The sequence below is a fragment of the Meriones unguiculatus genome, chromosome 17, assembly GCF_030254825.1.
Source record: "Meriones unguiculatus strain TT.TT164.6M chromosome 17, Bangor_MerUng_6.1, whole genome shotgun sequence".
In the NCBI taxonomy this organism is placed as follows: Eukaryota; Metazoa; Chordata; class Mammalia; order Rodentia; family Muridae; genus Meriones; species Meriones unguiculatus.
The window spans coordinates 28,578,041-28,590,735 of NC_083364.1; the positions used below are offsets into that span (position 1 = coordinate 28,578,041).

A 12,695-nucleotide genomic window follows, 5' to 3' on the forward strand; every position below is an offset into this window, starting at 1 on the left:
GCTTTAATCTCTGACTTTCAGGTGTAGAAACCTGGGCTTAGAGACGTAGAGGCTTTATAGTGAGCCGGGGGTCACAGGAAGAGTTTAGAGCCTAGCCGCACCTGGAGTCAGGTGCTCAGGCCCCTTTGTCTTCTCTCCTGCTGTGGCCTTGGGAATCAGTGTGACATCTCCCAGCCTCTGTCTTCCTTGGGGCGCACTGGGCCCGTGTTAGCCCCAAAGGCGATTGTGAGGAGAGGTTAGAGGAGATTTCCTGAGGTGGCATTTCTGCATGCTGGAGCACACCGGTAATGTGGATCACTGCTGTTTTGACCATGGGGACCTTGGATTTTGGTAGTGCAGCCGAACCGAGGGTGAGGAGAACATATGCCCTTCCCACCCTACCAAACATCCCTGAGGTACTCCGACCCTGGGGTGAGCACAGTGACCTTGTTGCCATGTGTTATTGTTCTGAATTGTGCTGACCTCCATTCCTGCTGATTTCATTCTTAATGTTCTTTGTTAGAGCCTTTGACGTGTGTGCATGAGTGTCTGTGTGTCTGCATGTGCATGTTTTGGGGTCTGGCAGGACTGGGTTCCAGTATTGAGGAATGGGATCTGCATCACAGACTTCATCTATGAGGGATGGGCACAGAGCAAGACTGGATGGAGAGCTACTCTTGAACTTTTTGTGTTGAACTAAAGAAGTCCATTCCCTGGGCCTGGTAGTGCATTGCAGGCCTGTAAGCCCAGGTACTCTGGAGGCTACAGCAGGTGGATTTCAATTTTGAGGTTTAGCTGGGGTATAAAAGTGAGTGCAAGATCACCTGAGCCTCTTGTTACAAAATAGAAAGTAAAAAGTGGAAAGGAGGGTGGACATTCATCTCAGTGTTAGAGCTCAGCCTCTCTCGTCTCTCTCAAACACACACACACACACACACACACACACACACACACGCACACATGTTGGGGGAGGATAGGGTTTTGTAGGGCACTTCTGAGTTCACAGGAAAGCAGTCTACATGTTGAGTACTTAGCTTTCACACATTGGGAAACCCACAAAAGAAAGGATTTCACAATGCTAACACTTGTGTGAAGAGTCAGCAATGTGATGTGGTCAGAAGACCAGCAGGACTGCTTGTGGACTGATGTCTTGGATAGCTTTGTTTCCATATACACAGTTACCTACAAGAATTCCAACCCTCTGAGATAAGCATTAGTTGACATATGGCCCTAAGGAGTAGAGCAGGGGCAGGAGGTTGAAGGCCAGGGAGTCAGACTTTGGCTCCATATAAGGAAGAACTTTCTTTGCAAAGATGGAATTAACAGCTGTAGGAAACGTGATCTCTGTCTCATGGGAGACAGTGGGGATGCTAAGGGGGATTCAGGAACACTCGGGCATGTTGGGTCAGAGGTGTTTCGTGGCTGAGAGCAAGAGAGGAGGCACGCAGGAAAAGAATGAAATACCCTTTGGCTGATAAGGAGCTCAACCCCTACATGTTTGCAAAGTGGAGGGTAAATGTGAGTCATTTGTTCTGACTTTCATATTTATCCTGATGCCTCACTGCTGGGACCTTGGTTTTGGAAGTTCCCGTCCCGTCCCTTGGTAGTATTTTCAGTGGAACAAACATTTTATTTCTTTTCTGAAAGGCTGCTGTTGATATACCAGCAGATACAGTGCTCTCAACAAGAGTGAGGGCCACCCCTTTCCTCTCCACCTGCCAGCTAGACTCCCGAGGTGCTGCACTGTGGGACTCAAGGACTCAGGTCTGCGGCTGCTGTATGGCAGCAGGTTCTTCGATCCAGTTGTCTTGTTTACTTTCAGGATGACTTATCTTCGAGTTCATGTGCTTACCGAAATATAGACACATGATCAAAATAAGCATGGAGGGTCCATTTGGACCGAAGAACTAGAAACTGCTTTTCAAGTACATAGCGGGATGATTCTAGGCTAGCTGTTTGACTTTTGGATAAGGAAATGTGAGCCCCGGTAGAGCTGATTTGCACAGCATCATACAACCAGGAATGACCGTTCTGGGCTTAGGACTTGTGCACCATTACTCTTTGCCTGGGGCTGTTTGTGACTTGACAACTCCTTGGGGTCAGAAGAAGCAGCCTAACAGTGCAGTCCCAACAGCCAGAAATTTGTTTATAATATGGAAAAGGACTTATGTCACCTCTGAATAGCTTAATAATCAACAATAGAGTAGGTTCATACTAAGACATGGGGCCCCTGGAAGCCAAAGATATGGTAGTTGGGGTCATATCTCTGAGCACTCAACAAATCTCCTATGTTTCCTTTCATTCTTTCTCCCTTGACTTGGACCTTAGTCAATTTGACTAGATTTATTCCTGTTTAGCTTCACGGTTCCAACGTAGTCCTCAAACATTTCACAGATTTGCACTGTCTGATTTGCCTTCCCTCCCCTGACAACCATGCCCTGCCAACAGTCCGGCTTGACTGTGTGTCTGTGATCCTGATGTCTGTCTCATCATAAGAATTCATGCTCTCTGTTTTTGGGATACCTCACTCAGGATGATCTTTTCCAGTTCCCACCATTTGCCTGCAAATTTCATGATTTCCTTGTTTTTTTTATTGCTGAGTAATATTCCATTGTGTAGATGTACCACAATTTCTGTATCCATTCCTCAACTGAGGGGCATCTGGATTGTTTCCAGCTTCTGGCTATTACAAATAAGGCTGCTACAAACATGGTTGAGCAAATGTCCTTGTTGTATACTTGAGAATCTTTTGGATATATGCCTAGGATTGGTATAGCTGGATCTTGAGGTAGCACTATTCCTAATTGTCTGAGAAAGTGCCAGATTGATTCCCAAAGTAGTTGTACAGGTAGGATAAACATACTAAAATCTGTACACCTAAAGAAACTAACCAAGAAGGAGGATTCTGGCCAAGATCCTCAATCCTCATTCAGAAAGGCAAAGAGAAGAGGGAGAAAACAGGTAACTGGACAGGATCCTACCACAGAGGCCCTCTGAAAGACTCTACCCAGCAGTGTATCAAAACATATGCTAAAAAAAAATCAAAAAGAAAAACAAATATGCTAAGGATCATAACCAAACTTTGGGCAAAGTGCAGGGAATCTTATGAAACAAGTGGGAAATAGTAAGATCTGGAAAGGACAGGAGCTCCATGAGTAGAGCAACAGAACCAAAAAATCTGGCACAGGGGTCTTCTCTGAGACTAATACTCCAACCAAGGACCATGCATGGAGATAACCTAGAACCCCTGCACAGATGTAGCTCATGGCAGCTAAGTCTCCAAGTGGGTTCCCTAGTAATTTGAACAGGGACTGTCTGACAGGAACTGATTGGCCTGCTCTTTGATCACCTCCCCCCGAGGGGGGAGCAGACTACCAGGCCACAGAGGAAGACAATGCTGCCAGTCCTGATGAGACTAGGATCAGAAGGAAGGAAAGGAAGACCTCACCTATCAGTGGACTGGGAGAGGGGCATGGGTGGAGAAGAGGGGGTGAGGTGGGATTAGGAGGGGAGTAGGGAGGGGGCTATAGGTGGGATACAAAGTGAATAAACTCTAATTAATAAAAATTAAAAAAAATAATAATTCATGTTAAACCAAGTGTCCAGGAAGCTCTCCAGCCCAAAGGTCTGAGAAGAGTTATTTCATGGTCTGTGTAACTTCAGCTACATTCCTGGGTCCCATCACAGGTGCATCACTGAAGATGTCATGTTTTGTGAACTTAAGAAAAGTGCCACGCGTGAGGTATTGGTTGATTCCTTACTCACTTTGAGCTGAACACGTTCGTCATCTGGGTTCCTTGTGCACAGTGCTGGGCTGTGTTAGGGCACTTTGACATAGGCATTCTCCCTTTCCTCCCGCTCCTTCCTCCCCTTTCCCACCTGTGGTTAGTTGCTGTCACGCTAGACAGTTCTCTCTACTTTCATGTCGTATATACATAGATGATTTTATGTATCTATGTAGCATCTGTAGCACAAATGAGAGCAAATGTCCAACATATTCTGGCATAATTCGCTTCATACGACTGTCCCTAGGTGCATCTGTTTTCCTGAAGATGGCATAATTTTAGTTTTTGTGAATGCAAAAAACCCCATCATGCATATAGACCACGTTTCCTGTATCTATCCCTATGTGTTCCATTTCTGAATTATTGTGAATGTTGCTGGTGGTGTTGGAGTATCTCTCTGACATGTTGATGGAAAGTCCTTTTTTGGTAAGTACTGAGGAGGACGGCTTGATCATGTGGTGGTTGTAAAATTAGCTTTTTGAGGGGCTTCTATCCTGATTTTTATAGTGGCTGGGCCAGTTTTTGTCCTGCCCAAAGTGTGTAAAAGTGCTTTTTTTTTTTTTTTTTTGTCCATGTTCTTGCCAGCAGTCATTGATAACTGACTGTCGTACCGATTGGAATGAGAAGGACTCTCAGGGCAGTTTTCACGTACATCTCCCTGATGGTTAGTGATTCAACAACATCTCAAGTTTATCGGCCTTGTCTTTTATCTTTTGAAGACTATTTCTTCAGCTCATCTATTAGCTGGGCTGTTTAATTTTGCGTTGCTTAGTTTGTTGAGTTCTTGGTTTATTCTAGGCCTTGACCTTCTATCAGATGAACAACTATGGAAGATTTTCTTCTCCTAGTCTGTAGGTGGTTTGGACAGCCCCATCCTAAGGTGGACTTTAAGCTTTCAAACCAGCCACTTCCCTGCTGGGCTGAGAGGCTGTTTCCTGGAGCAGGAGCGTGTGTGTGTATGTGTACACTTGTTCTGGTAGTATTGACACTCCATGTCTTGGTGTGTGTGGTAGTAGCAGTTGTGACTCCCATGTCTGTGAGGGTTAATGATTTACTCTGCGTAAGGAGATCTGCCTTGCGTGGGGCATGTTCTTGAAGTGCCAGAGAGAAGGGTGATTTTTCTGACATCCTCCAGCCTTCTTCTCCATATATGGAAATGTTTACCCACCACACTCATCTATTGGAAGGGAAGGCAGTGACTCAGGGTTTGGGAGAAGCAGGATTTGAATTCTTGTTTCCAGAAACCAAGTCGAGCCCCCTCCCCCGCCTCCTGCCCTTCCCCCCTTCCCCCCATGCCTCTGCTTCTTGTCCTGGAGGCTGAAGGGAGAGTGCCTCAGCTCAGTTGCCCTCAGGCTCTGGACCACGTCCCTGCTGTGTCCTCTCCTAGGCCTGGCTTTGGGAGAGGGAGCAAGGGCAGTGAAGGCCAGCTTTCTGTGGTGGTGACCTCCTCAAGTGAGTACATCATATCGCCAGCAGAGCTTCTGCCAGCGGACCTGGGATGCTGGCTTGGACAGGGTGGCGGTGGGAAATACCGTGAAGAATGTTGCTTTGGAGCTGTAGTTTGGAGCTGGGATAGCTGCTTTCCCAGGGGAGCAGCCCTCCAGAGAGATTTAGAAGTGGGGTCAGCCCGAGGTAAAGTTTTCTTTGCACCTAAAAACAACACCACCAACACCATCACCAACAAAAACCCGCTACAGATACTGTGTCCACCTGATGCCTAACTTCAGTTGAGGTCGAAAGATAATTTGGGGGTATTGTCTGACTGCTAGGGGTAAAGCCATAAACCAAATGGGATGTGTGTGAGGACTGAGGGTGGGCTGATCTTACCCTGCAGAGCTATGGTGTGACACACTGGTGTGTAACGTCGTGTGGTCCACAGAGCGTTGGTGACTTTTTGTAGATTGGATGGGCTTTCAGCGCTTCTGGAGCCAGCCACTGTTGTATTTCACAGCATCAGACGGTGCAGGAGGGCTTGGGGGTCTGGTTTGCTTGCTGATGGATTTGGTAGGATTAGAACCCGGTGTCTCTCAGTCTGTTGCCCTGACCTTGCATTCATGCTGTTCTACAAGTGAGGTAGGAGAGGCCTTTGCAGTGAATGGCTCTGCTCAGCCTGAGGCCCCTTTTCTGACTCTGCCGTCCATCTGTGTCTTGCTTGGGTAGCACATTGCTTGTGTGCTTTCTGAGGCTTGCCTAGAAAATGTGTCTATTCGACAGCACGTACTGAGTCCTTGCTGAGCCCTACAGAAACCAGTCTATGGCTTATCTGTAATTTCCCCACGTTTTAAGGCAGATGTTATTCTAACATACCTGCAAGAAAAGCAAGGCCCAAGGAAGTGTGAGAACCTGCCAGGTCCCTTACTGGCCCTTGCATACAGGCTTAGTCATCTGGGTCTGTTTTACTGCAAAGGCCAGGAGTTAGCCCTGAGCTGATCTGCCAGGCTTCTTTTGTGTCTTGTAACTATATAATTTTATTAAATCCTGTGTGTGTGTGTGTGTGTGTGTGTGTGTGTATGAGTGAGTAGGCACAGTTGGCTGGCCAGCAAGTTCTAGGGATCTGCCTGTCACCGCTTCATCAGCACTTGAATTACAAATGTGTGACACCGTGGTTGTCTTTCTAAAACCTGGTTTCTTGGGCTAGAATTCAGTACTCTACTGACTGCGCTTTCTCCCTGGTCTCCTAGCTTTATTGATCATTACCGAGTCTCTACTCCCATGCATTGTACTGTTGTGGGTTACATCCCAGCACAGGGCGCAGACCTGCATAATTAAACATACAAGGCAGCTAGGGTGTTAGGGAGGAAGATTCACCAGGGGGGGCTGAATGTGGGGGAGGGGCGCTGCAAGGTCAGTTCCAGCTGAATCTGAGTGACAAGTGCCAGCCATGAAACAGACAGAGGAAAGGGCAGGGCAGGCAGTGGAGAGCTCGTACAGAGTGGAGAGAGAGCTATGTGTGGTGCACGCAGGGGTGTGCCGTGCCAGCAGGTCACGGCTGCAGAACGCAAAAGCAGCAGAGCAGAGCTAGAAGGGGCCGAAAGGTGGTGAGGAAACCATGAGACAGACCTGAGTTTGCCTCCAGTCCCAAGGCCAGGTCCGTTGGTAACCCCCGGAATTACGTTGTAACGTGAGGGCAATAGCGGAAGTACAAAATGTAAAGAGACTTTTGGCATCTTCCAGGTGAGGCCTGAAGCCGTGCTGTAGCAGTGGGATGGAGGAGGGAGAAGAAGTTTAGGACTTGTTGCATATGTTTTTCAATGGGATGCCAAAGTGTGATCTCCTTTAGAGAAATGTCAAGCTGAATGGATCCAGAGCTTCATAAACACACATCAGTGTTATTTTGTGGAGAAGTTACAAGAATTCCAGGCCTAAGACTATGGACTCCCCTCCCCCATTTATCTATTTATCCAATCAATCGCTTTTCTGCCTGATCCCAGCCCCCTCCCTCCACCCTCTCAGTCTGCCCTCTTGGAGTTCTAACCTCAAGCTTTTAGCCAAGTAATTGAGGGTGCAAGGGCTCTGGCTCCCTATATCCTGGCTCAGAGCTCTTAGAATACCCTGAACAAGCCTTTCAGAATATGTAACTTCCTTTGCCCTCTCTAGATTTTTTTTTTTTAAGTAATATATTCTTTCCCACCAGGAATGTGAATTGAAACTTTTGGTGTGATGCCATTTAACCTGCTACCTTTTTGTTTTGTTCAGCACATTTGGTAAGTGTATGTTTTATCATTGAACTATGTCTCCAGTCCTGTCTCAGGGTGGTTTATCTTCACAAAGATATTTCTTTCTCTTGTTCCTGTATCTTTAGCAAGACAGCTTCTGTAATGTAAAATGGGCCTGCAAGGCCCAGGCATCCCCAAGAAGCTGCTGCACGAAAACCGCTTGAGGCCTGAGGCACTGGCCAGGAGGCCATCTCCCCAGTTGTCTTCTTGAGCTTAGCTTTCTATTCACGGCTCTCTCTGATCTTCCTTTGCCTGTGTTGGGCTTTCCGGGAAATACCTCTGCTTTTCAGTGGAGAGAGGTGTCTGTGTTGTCAGGAAGTTTACTCAAAGTCTCCCATCAAAGTAGTGTCCGAAGCATGTTGAGAAGCTATGATGACTAATCTATTACGCCTCCTTACCAATGCCAAAATGATCTTGCATGGCTCTTGTGCCTCTGGGTACCCCTTGGCCACCTGTATACAACTGGCTAAGTCTGGACCTTAAAAAATAAATAAATAAATAAATAAATAAATAAATAAAAACCTAAATCAGTAGGCAATCATTCCTGAGCTTTTTAAATGGTTTTCTTCTTTACATAGTTTTCAGTCTAAAGTTACGAGGTTCTCTAAAAAAGAGAGAGAAAAAAAAAGAGGAAAAAGAGGAAATCAGTAACACCATCTCTTTTGTTTGTGCTTACTTGTTTCTTTGAAAATTTCTCTCATATTACCCATTCAGTCAACAAACATTTATTGAGTTCTTACTGTGTGCCAGGCATTGTGCTAGGTGCTGGGGATTGATTCAAAGATAATTTGGAGGCGTATGGAAGGGGAGTGGATAATTACAGCACAGTGAGATAAGTGCTATAATAGAGGGATATATAAAGAACTAGAAATAGCACTATGAATAACATCTCTGAACAAATTGCCATCTTTTTTCCTTCTGGATTATTCCCTTATGTATATTGCCCAAAGTGGGATTACTGGGTCATTTAAAAGATGAAAACAATTTGGCACAAAAAGATGTAATGGCTTGCCTGGGGAATACAGCTCAATTTTCAGCAGGAGAAAAAAAAAAAAAAACAAAACTGTTGACAACTCCAGATTTAGACCAATTCTCCAGGAGGACTGGGTAGTTTTCATATTATGCTATCAATGTGGTGTCTTCCGTAGGAGGAACACCTGTGCTAAACATGTCAGCTTACACGTAGAGAAGCATGTCCTCACCTTCAGCCTCACATATGAGTTGCTGTCACAGTAACTGGGCTCCAAGAATGCCGTTCTTACAACCTGTGTCCTTATTAAAAGGAAGCGACTTGCTAAACTCTATAGTTAAAAAGTCAGGAGCAGAGGGGAGGACAGTTCTGCTGATTCTGATTTCCACTGCACTCCCCATGCCGTGTTCACAAAGTCTGTGTTCTAGGTGGGGTCTGGAACTTACAAGTGGCTTTTCTCAAGGTCAGGATGTACAGAACAGCGAAAGATGTTCTCACCCCTAACATCAAAGCCATGTACAGCATCCTTCTGAATGTTGGCCCAAAGAAACCTGAGGGCCCATTTTGTTTCTTGGCCCAGGATCCTGAAAGATTATTTGGTTGTCCCCAGCTTTGCAACATGAAATCCTAAGGGAAGCTGAAATTACGCCATCGTTCCTTTTGAAATGTGATTGTTGTGTAGTCACAGTTGTAAGCAAGACCCTTGTCCCTGGAATTGAGGGCCTCTTGGAACCCAAATCAAATATGTGTCCACCATTGGCTATACCTCTCATGTAGCACCTTCTCCACCTCTCCCCCAACCCCAGACAGCCTATGTTCATCCACCTCCACTCTTCAGCTCACACTGTTCCTCCAGTCTGAGGTGACCTCACTTCTCTCTCTGTAAACTCCTGCTGTCCTATAGAGGAGTTCATCGTGCTCACCATCTGCTCCCCGGCACTACCTCCTGTGCCCTAGAAAAGGGGTCTTTTGTGCTAACCTGCACCAGTTAGCACTGAGGTGGCAGAGTGTTCCTGTTTTTGCTTAGAGGCACGAGATCCAGGCTTGGCTCCTGGCTGTCAGTTGAGATACATGACTGAGTTTCTTTTCCATCACATGGGTGTAAATAAGTGAACACCCCATGTCACTGTGTGTTCTGGGACTTGTGCCTTGCTCTATGCCTCTTCCTCAGCTCTTGACCTTTACTGTATTTGTCACACTTCTCCTTTTATATGGAGCTCGTTGAGGGCAGAGAGAGTAGCTCATTTTCGTAGGTCTGTGGGTATATGGAATTGCTCAAGGCTGCATTAAAGGAAAGAGCACTTCCACACATCCTAATTGATCACATCAGGTTAGGGCACTGTCGGCTGAAGGTTCCACAGGTTCCGCTTTGTAGTGCTAGGCTAGCCAGGAAGGAGCTTTGCATCGTGGGATTCTTAGCACACACAAGGATGAGTCAGACTGGACTCTGCTTCCTGAGTGATAAGGAACAGAGAGAGTTGGTCTCAGGCTTTCAGGAGCTGATAGTGCTGGCTGTCTGTCATGGCAGAGTGGAGGCCTTGCTTGGGGTATGAAGCTTAGTTTCCTTCCTGTAAGAGTTGAAGAGTTAGAAGAGAGGGATAGAGGAGCGGTGGGTTAGGGATCATTTGAGAGGCATCTTCTCCTCTGGGAACATCCCTTACAGGCTCATATCTTCCTGTTATGGAAAACTGACTATGGAAGGGAATCCTTTATTAACTTGGTGGCTGAGCCATTTAGCTTTTTTCTTGTATCATTTCCCCAGATGGAGTCCCCTTGAGTCTTACAATTCAAGTACTTTAGACCTGGATACCGAGTCCTCCATGTTCTGGTTGTAAATCCCTCTCCAACTTCATTTCTTACTGTATCCCTTTAGCTCTTTGTTGCTGGCCTCAGTAGGGTCTCTGAGGATACTTTGAGCTCATCTTAATACCTTTGTCCATTGGCTTCCTGGGCCCATTGATTTTCTGTACCCATTGATTCTCTGTGCCCATTGGTTTTCTGTGCCCATTGGTTCCCTCTGCCCATTGGTTTCCTGTGTCTATTAGTCCCCTGTGCCCATTGGTTTCCTTTGCCATTGGTTCCCTCTGCCCATTGGTTTCCTGTGTCTATTGGTTCCCTGTGCCTTTTGGTTCCCTTTACCTGTTGGTTCCCTGTGCCCATTGGTTCCCTGTACCTGTTGGTTCCCTCTGCCCATTCTCTTCCTTCATATATGGAAATCATCTTGGGTTAAGTCACAGCCTCTGCAGAGAACTTCCGGAGCCTCAGGGGAGCATAGCATGAACTTTCTTTGGCATTCTTTTCACCCTGTCTTGTGTGTTCCAGCATTCCCACAGGGAGGCTCTGAGTTCTTTGTGGGGTTTCCACACATTGGGACACCTACGCCTGCTGGGTTCATACAGTTTGATCAAAGCCTGCAGTGCTGGCAGACATCTGTTTTCTGTATTCCTGACTGCAGGAATATGCCATCATGTCAACTAATAGCTATCCGAGGGGGTTTCGGTAGTCAATACCAGGGTTAATCAGGGTTTGTTTAATCTTGACAGAGCCATTTGGAATCTGTTTTAGAATTGATCTGATGGTATTTCGTGACTATCCTTTCTCAGGCCATTATGTTCTGGATACCTATAGGTATCTGACTACAGGCCTCTGAGCTTTTCACTTAAGAACTTAACCACAAAGTAGAACAGACAACAGATTTGCAGGTTTCTTACATGAACATTTTTTTAAAACACACAGCCATTATTTTTATACCAAAGCAATTTGAAGTGTGAAAATGGCAGTTTTTTTAAAGGTATATTTCTGCCCTGAGAAGTAGAATAAATGTCCATATTCTATTTGTGACTATAATTAATAAAACCCTGTCACAGAGCTTGGGTTTTGAAGACTTTGGTACTAATAGCCCCCAAACCTTTGTCGTACATTTCAGTTGTCAGGTGCCTTTGTGTCTAAGTAAGAACTCTTGTCAGTGTTGATGGAGGGTTTAAACAAGATGTTGGATATGAGGCTGATTAACATGTGATTAACAATTAGGACTGGAAATATTTTTTAAAGTAGCATTTTCGAACAGTTTGCATTAGAAGGAAAACACATGTGAAGTGTTCATGTATTTCGTTCTTTGAAAATGACAGCATAAATGAGTTTAGTTTGAAGGAACATCACACATGTTTAGAGAGCATAAATGGTTCATATTAAGTTTTTAACTAAATGAATTGTATCTGTAGAGCCATGGTCCTTGAGAAATGATAGAAACCTTGGGAAGAGGTGAGCATGCATCAGTGCACGCTGTGTGGGGTCTGTCCTGCCTGTGCTGGAGGTAGAATTCCAGGCAACGGTCGTCCACACCCTGAAGCGCAGGTGGGATCAGCCCTTACTTAACTGACAGGGAACTTGAGCTTGGAAACATTAAAATCATTTACACAAGCCCTGGATTTGGAACTGTAATCCTGATGGCTTTCAGAAAGCTCTCTATCTACACATGTGCCGTCGCCTGCCTGGCTTTGCTTGTCTTTTCTCCATGGTAGCTGCTGGTTTAGGGCTAGGTAAAGCAATGGGAATCTGCAGTCGCAAAGCCCTTAGACTGTCTGATGAATCTACTTGAGTTTCTTGACTTTGGCTGTGGAGAATGTGTTTTCTCTCTGCTTCTTCGCACTCATTCTTCAGTCTTTCCTTCTGTTCCTCCCTTTTGGGGAAACATTTGGCATTTCCACTTTACAAGCCAGGAGGCTATGTGAAAAACATTCCATTATTTCTTTTAAAAAAATATAAGTAGCAAGTCAAATGTATTGTGTATTTCTCACTGTCTTCTGAAACCTACAGACACCATGTGAAAAAGTTGTTCAATGGCTGGAAGTTGTGAGCTGTGAGGTCTCCCTTGAATATGTCACTCTCAGGGAGAGGGCTTCAGAGCAATGCCTCCTTTCACTCCTGGGGCTTTCACATCTTCATCTTTTAAGAGTGTGGGCACTGTTAGTGATTTCTAAGGTTTTGAAATTCTACATGTTTGGGGGTCTCCAAGCCATCAATTTTTGCTGAGTTGCATATTCCTGCAGCTATCTTTTCTGATACTATTCAATCTTTACATTTAATCTGCTCAACAATGTATACTTTTTTAAAGGGAAGCTCTTATAGACACTTCTGAAGTATAAGGGTGGAGGGAATAAAAGGATGTTAAAAAAATAGAAAACAACCAATTAAATAGTATATAGCATGTAATTCTCCTTAGAAACTCACTGTGAAATTGAGGAG

General features: G+C 45.3%; 1 protein-coding gene across 4 annotated transcripts in view; it reads left to right on the top strand.

The window, feature by feature from the left end:
- The window catches only part of Lpp (LIM domain containing preferred translocation partner in lipoma), a 589,358-nt gene that overhangs the window by 45,756 nt on the left and 530,907 nt on the right, over positions 1-12,695 (top strand). The window lies entirely within an intron of this gene.